General features: G+C 38.7%; 1 long non-coding RNA gene across 1 annotated transcript; it reads left to right on the forward strand.

Annotated features, from left to right (window-relative positions):
* Window positions 1–5,719: 5,719 nt before the first annotated feature.
* Window positions 5,720–7,742, forward strand: LOC136771553 (uncharacterized). The gene is made up of 4 exons (XR_010822341.1): window positions 5,720–5,873; window positions 6,408–6,480; window positions 6,779–6,844; window positions 7,615–7,742. It is a non-coding gene; the product is annotated as an uncharacterized LOC136771553 (long non-coding RNA).

A 7,742-nucleotide genomic window follows, 5' to 3' on the forward strand; every position in this document is an offset into this window, starting at 1 on the left:
CCAATCAGAAGATACAGGTCCGGGTCTGTTTTACGATCTGTCCTCCCGTGAAGAGGTGATGGATCCAAAGCAGATGTCCATCTTTGATGTGCACTAGGAAGATGCGATCCCACGGTCGTCATTTACCTAGTGTCAATCATTCTTTAACAGAAACATTTCCTGCCTATCTAGAGAAATGATTAAGTCATAAACAAATTCTCAGCAGACAGCTGTAGGCTATTTCGGCACTGTCTAATCTTTCATTACTGACAGGAGTTTCTAACAAATCGACCTTGTTGACCCTTTACTTGTCCTGCTAAATCGAATCTGCTCAGTCTGTATACAAAACTACTTCTAATGCTAGTATTAATATAAAACATTATATAATAATCACAAAACACTTTCTTCAACTTCCTATACAGAGTCTTCACACCTGATTACCAAACAAAAAAAGAATTGCAGATGCCGGGTTTTAGCATCGATTGTGTACCTGGCAGGGGCGCGGTACAGTCCAATAAGACTTCTGCTTCATCGGGATGTCACTTCAGGAACATTTATCTGAAAGACAGATTAATTATTATTTTTATTATTATCATTATTGTTGTTGTTATGTTAGGTAGGTTGATGAAGCCTAATATTAGTATTTATTCATTTATCTTGGAGTATCTTGTATTAGACCAGGTTCCCTCATTGAACACCCCACGCAGGTTCTTTGGCTGGACATACATTTGTGAGCAGACAATGTCTCTTGTGACTCTGAACAAAAGTCGCCCGAGAACCAGCTTGTCTGACTCCCATCAATGTGACATTCTGCGAGTGACAACGACAAACTTTTCTCTGAACTATAATGAAATACTTCTCACAAAGTCACAGCTTCACTGCTCTTGGCTGTGACACCAGTGGGTCAATTCCCCCAAGACAAGCCTAATGTTTTTGTGAGGATAAGTCCATTGCCTGTTTTTTGTATTAGCTATGATGATTAGTAGGCTATTAAATACATTACTATTTTGTCACTGATCTGGCATACCAATATGGAAAAAACAATTTATATGTAGGCCTACATTTAAGACAAAATCAACAGGAGTTTGTTCTTTACATTGCTGCCGAGTGGATTAAGGGCAGGGACTGGCCATGACTTCGCTCAAAGCAAGTGCTCACCGAGGACGTCATTGCAGTGGCAGCAGCGGAGGAGGGGTGTAGACGTTGGCAGTATCCAGCTCTGGAAATCGCTCGCGAATCACCATGAGGGCTGCCTCCACCTGCTCCTGGGTACCTGACAAAGAGAAACAAGAAAACAAAACAAAATAAGTTATTACCAGACAGTTGAGAAACAAGAGACGGGGCATTGGGCTCCGTCAGAGATTTTCAATAGATTTGGCAGCAACGTAACGGCAATGAATTCAAACTCTGGTGTCTCAGCAGCAATGGCTACAGCAGAATGACTGGGACCCACCGATCAAGTCACTCACACTATCATTAGAAATGTGTTAAATATCCAATTTTTACAGTCTCCCGTGGCCACTGTGTTATTTCTATTTCTGTACAGGAAACACATCTAAAAATATGACACTTTTCATTATAAGTTATTTTGTTAAGCTGTAGATGTTGCCACACAACACAGGGCTGATCAGGATGCCTCCTAGGGGTCGAGTAAGAGAGTCAGACGCAATGGGGGTCATTCACCACACAAATCTCCACCCACCATCGATGTGACACATCTGAAACTCCTGGGTGTCAGGCAGTCTTGAGAAGTTGATTTTCGAAACACCCGAGCACCGCTTTAGGTACCTAATGTGTCTCCGGTACCTTCCGATGAACCGCCCCACTGAATTCTGTTTAAAATATATAAATACATAATTAAAAATGCTCATTATACGCTCCACACAGACCACACCACACTCAGTGCCGATTTCAATAATTATCTGTCAAACTCCCGTGAAAGATAATAATACACCTTGATCTCAGTTAAAATCCTGAAAGCACAACCATACCTGCGCCCAAGGTTTTAATTAACCCTAATTAAATGCAATTACTTAGGAAATGTTTGATGTCAAAAGAAAAACACAGGAAACGAAATGTCTGAAAGTCCACACGGGCCCTGCCCTTCACTCTCACTTCGCCCAGGCAAACTGTCAGGAAGATTGATGAACAAGGCTGCCATAGAGATGATGCAAATTCTCTGAAATGGTTGGAGAAATACAGACAGTCTGGCAAATTACTTAAACGTAACCAATAAATATGACGCTCCAATTTGCTCAGTCTGGTCTACTTAAGGTCTGGGGTTTCCCTGCTAGCCTGCCTCAGACTGTCTGGCCTCTATTCAGGCGCTCTCACCTGGGGAACCTCCATCTCCCAGATAATTAGCTCCAGAGTCTGCGGATGTGATGCTTCCAGCAAGCTGTGATGCTTCCTTGCTGTCCACATCGGAGCCCACAATGTGCAGGGATTCCTCTGCACGCAGCACGGCGCCCTGCCCCTCTGGTGCTCCTTCAGTCATGCTGTCATTTACCAGGTCTTTTACGCTGCTGCAAATGGTGTACAATACAATATCAAATGAGAAATAAAAATAGTGATTAGTTTTTAATAACTTAGTTTTTTAATGACATACATAGTACTGTATATTTCTAAACATGGTTATATAATAGTCTGCACTGGTGCAAGATGCTTCCATAGATCAGTGCTTCTAGGACCCATCTAGAGAACTTAGTTCAAATGTTAATGCAAAACAGAATATGATGATAAAATCCCAAATCTATCTATCCATCTATGCACGCATTATTTGGGCCAAAATGAAAATGCAATGTCAAATGCTTTTGCAAATGCATGATCATCCCCGCTTCAAGATGGACAGGATGATAATGATGATGCATTGGTGAAAAGTGAAAAACAGCACCTCCTTTGCAACTGCATTTCCTAAAGACCAGCACACAGCTGGGAGGCGCCTGAAAGGATGTGTAGATTCACACCTATGACAAATCGCCTCAATCCTACATTCTCCACATGAGCAATTTTAAGTATGAGTGGATTAACTTACTGTAGTACTTTAAAATAAACTTTATTTTAAATGTAATGGTACTTTATTGTACTGCTCTACATACTTATTCAATAGTATTGCTCCCTTGTTTGTGTTGTAGGCACTGGTATTTCTGATACAGTTACTGATACACAGAGACACAGAGAGAGAAACACACAGAGACACACACACACACACAGATACACACAGAGACACAGAGAGAGAGACACAGAGAAAGAGACACACACACACACACACACACACAGAGACACACAGAGAGAAAGACACACACACACACAGAGACACAGAGAGAAAGACACACACACACAGAAACACACAGAGACACACAGATACACACACAGAGAGAGAGACACACACAGAGAGACACAGAGAAAGAGACACACACACACACAGAGACACACAGAGAAAGACACACACACACACACACAGAGACACAGAGAGAAAGACACACACACACACACACAGAAACACACAGAGACACACACACACACACAGAAACACACAGAGACACACAGATACACACAGAGAGAGAGAGAGACACACACAGAGAGACACAGAGAAAGAGACACACACACACACACAGAGACACACAGAGAAAGACACACACACACACACACACACACACACACAGAGACACAGAGACACAGAGAGAAAAAGAAAGACACAGTTGAAACACAATACACACGTTTCGCGATTAATCCAGATACAATATAGCAGGTTTAAAGTGTGCACACTTCAGTCATGGCGTTTATGGACACATTTATAAACCAGTCCAGCGGCTCGCCAGTCATATTTGCCGGCGCTGCAGCTTTTGAGTGCAGCTCCGAATATCATTTTAATATCTCGACAAAAAGAACCAACTGTGTGTGAATGTGTGAGAGAAAGCACCGCCAGCAGAAATAATTTGAGATCAGGGGACATTCATAAAACATTCGGGGCTGAAGCCCCCCTAAAACATGAACCAGTCCTTAATATTTTAGAGGGAAACCCAGATCTGCTGTAGGTATTTATTCATTCATTTAACTTGTAAAAGGACACACGTTAACTAAATTGTGTTCGCCTTGATGCTGATTGTCTCCGCGGGGCTGTTATACATCAGACTGCAGATATTTATTTTATTGAGGAAAAAGGACTGAAATGGATTTTACTTAATTTTACTGATGCATATTTCTATGTTTATTTTTATCATAATTTTTTTGAACCTCAGATTTGTGAAATGATCCACTGTTTGGCAAGTGTTTGTCATGTTCTGACCATAAAGAATAGTTTAAAACCACAATTAACTGTCTGGTTTCTTCAACTTTCACTCAGGAGCAAAAATCAGCCTTTTAACTTGAAAGGAATAATGATTTGACATTCATCGTGAAAATTATCGATATGGACTGATATGAAATATTTGATCGTGATAACATTTTTGGCCATATCGCCCAGCCCTACATTCAAATAAAGATTACTTCCTTATTTATATAATTGTATTCATCGTCTGATATTAACAGACTGCTACATAGATTGGCACAGCAAGAAAAACATTGAAGAGGCTGAAATAAAATCAAGATTTTCCAAAATTGCAAGATATCTTACAAAAACAAAACATGGACATTAACAAAAAATATAACTGTGGACCAAAGACTGGTCTTGTTATTTTTAATTAAATGTATTACATTGCACCATATAAGTTACTATAACATACTGGGCAGAGCTTTTATGTTTGAATTGGTTTTATTGCTTGTTACCTACAATTTCACGTAGTTTGTTTTTGTAATAGACGTTTATATCTGGTCTAATTATTGTACATTTGTTTTTGTATTTCAATTGTTTTTTTATTTTTTTATCAAGCATGTCATAGCTACTCAAATAAAATATCACATGTAAATACTACATTTATCTTTAAGGGTCCTGATAACTTCTCCGTAGGATGAATCAATACAAATTGTGCTGTATCTTTGATACATTTTCTAGCTTTTCAGTCCATATCAGTAATATTTCATATTTAGAATTTGAAATGAAGACCTAAAAATATCTTTAGTATCTATAGTATATGTATGTGTGTTTCTGGTCAAAAGGTGGTCACAAAGTGGTCAAACCAGCAAGAGCTAGTCAGACCAGCAAGAGCAGGTCACAAGGTGGACAAACCAGCAAGAGCTGATCAAGGTGGTCAGACCAGCAGTAAACCAGTTGTTCCAAAATACAAAATACAAGTCTAATACGTCTCTTGCTATGAAAATGTGGGAAGCTCTGACCTGGTGTGTTAAAATGGGTGTTTTAAATCCTGGAGGTTTCTTTGGGAAATGAAGTCCCTTTGCCCATATCTTAAACATAATGATTCAGGGTTTCCCACAGCTATATACAAAAAATCGGTGACCAACAGTACACAAGAACCTATATTGAAACAAGTGCTCTTACTCCAATGAGGACAAAACATGCCACCTTGTTTAATATCAAATTAAAGGGGATAACTTAAGGATCTCATAAATGTGAATACTAACCACACCACATTCATACACAGACAATTATCCATGTAAAACACAATTTGAGAAACTATCTAAAACTCATGGAGGTGGCAACTTTCCAATACACATTATTAGGGTGGAGGCGGGCAGAAAACCCAACAATAGGATATTTAAATTGTATGACACCTGAACCAACCAATCAGCAATTTGGAGGGAAAGACATTAGAAACTCGTCTAAAACATATAAAAGCCGTGGTTAGGGACCAGCAATTTGGAGTGGAAATCCAGGAGGATATCAGGACCAGAACTTCTCCACCAAAAACCTGGAAGCTTGGCAACCAAGTCCCCAAATCCACACAGTCTGCCAGCCCTCCCCACTATTGAACGTCTGCATAACTGAAGCTACACAGGTAATACATTTCTGCATACTATTCAAGGATTACATAAATCACAATTACATAAAACCTAGTAGTGCATGGGCTCTGAATTGTAGGAACAGGTGGCATTTAACTTTTAATTGTATTATTTTACATATTTTGTGCCTCGACATTTTCAATCAACTGAGTTTGTATTAGTAAGGTATTGTGGTCATTTACCCAGATGATTCAGAGGATGGCCGCTGTGGGTTATATGTATAGGGGTCACTAGAAAGCAGGACTTTATTCAGCAATTATTACTTCCTCTGATATTGATCCAAGACAAACAAGCCACACTCCATCTAATGGTCTTAGGCCAATAAAACAATTACTAAGGAGAAATGAAAGGCAATTTGTCCATTGCAATATTTTGGATGCATCTTAACAGATCAGCATCCATTCACTCAATAGACTAACTACACAGCATTTAAATATATGAAATGATCACACTATGATAACAGGCCATGAATCAGCTGCTTTGTTAATTAAACATGCAAACTATTAAAACACAATCCCTCTGCTCCTCAGCAGGACAACACTGAACCCAGAGGCACCATGAAGACTATGATCATTCTGTTCGTCATTGCCGCGCTCTACAGCAGTAAGTGAAACCTATGACAATTCATCATCAATAACTTTGTATTGGGCCACCATAGACTGCTTAACAGTGGAATATTTAACGAAGAAAGCAATGTAGACTTGTCCAAAATGACTACTGGAAATGTGAAGATGACATTTTAAACAGAAATGATAAAGAGCTCTTATAACAGGCTGCCCTACAAATATATACAATGTCTGAGAAATACAGAGTAATAAAAGCCGAGTCTGTGGTTTATGTATCTATTTGGTAACTCTATGCACAACATCTCCTCATCTGCTTTAAATGCTCTTCTTTTCAGTTTCAGCTGTATGTGCACTGGCCTACCAACCTGTCAGTTTCATGGGAAATCAAAAAGGGAAGTAAGGTAAGTCGAATTCAATATTTACTAAGTATTATTAATTAATAATATTGAATGTAGTTTACTTACACAAGTTCCATGACAGCTCCATCAGCATCAGACAACTTTAACAGTGGTTCCTACAGCTATATACAACAAGCCATTACCCACAATTCTCATTTTCACAGCAAGAGGTGTATTGGTAAAAAAAACCCATGAACTGCATAGCAGGTTTTAAGTTCAGAGTTTGAAATTAGTTATTGTGTAAAGTCAAGAACAATGTAATGCTACAAACATTCTTATTTAGCTCATAGGAAAATACTTGAATTATTGTTATTGATATCAGATATAGTGCTTGATTTGGGAACAATAACCCATACATACTGTATGGTATTTCAGATTGAAAAGTAATTATACAATGTTACATTTTGTATATATAAAAAGGTCACATTTTGGTACTTGAATAACTGAAGGATAGTACATTTCTACCATACTTGAAAATTGATCCATCTGGGTTTGTAGTGCAACAGAGAAATGTGCAAAAGCAACAGATCAGTTAGCATAGGATCTTAAAAACATATATAGGTGTTTTTTTTCACATCCTATCATTAACAATCTGGTGATTTTGAAGATACAAAAATTAGCATTTCAGCAACAAGAACAGATCTGCATGGAGTTCAAAAAGTGACAAGCGAGTCTTTTTAAGGAGGAGAGACAGAGAGTGGCTGGTGGTTCAGGGACCTAAGAGTTACAATATTATTATTATAACCTATTTGTCTGCCTCTTCCTTTTTCTAGAGTTCATCGGAGGCTGCTGTAATCAAGACCATTCCAGCCTCGCTCTATTGAAATAAGAAACTGTGTAACAGTCTGTATAGTAGAGAGAGTGATGAGAGCATTAACTAAATAAAATCCCTGTCCACAAA

This window comes from Amia ocellicauda, chromosome 15 (genome assembly GCF_036373705.1).
Source record: "Amia ocellicauda isolate fAmiCal2 chromosome 15, fAmiCal2.hap1, whole genome shotgun sequence".
NCBI classification, from domain to species: domain Eukaryota; kingdom Metazoa; phylum Chordata; class Actinopteri; order Amiiformes; family Amiidae; genus Amia; species Amia ocellicauda.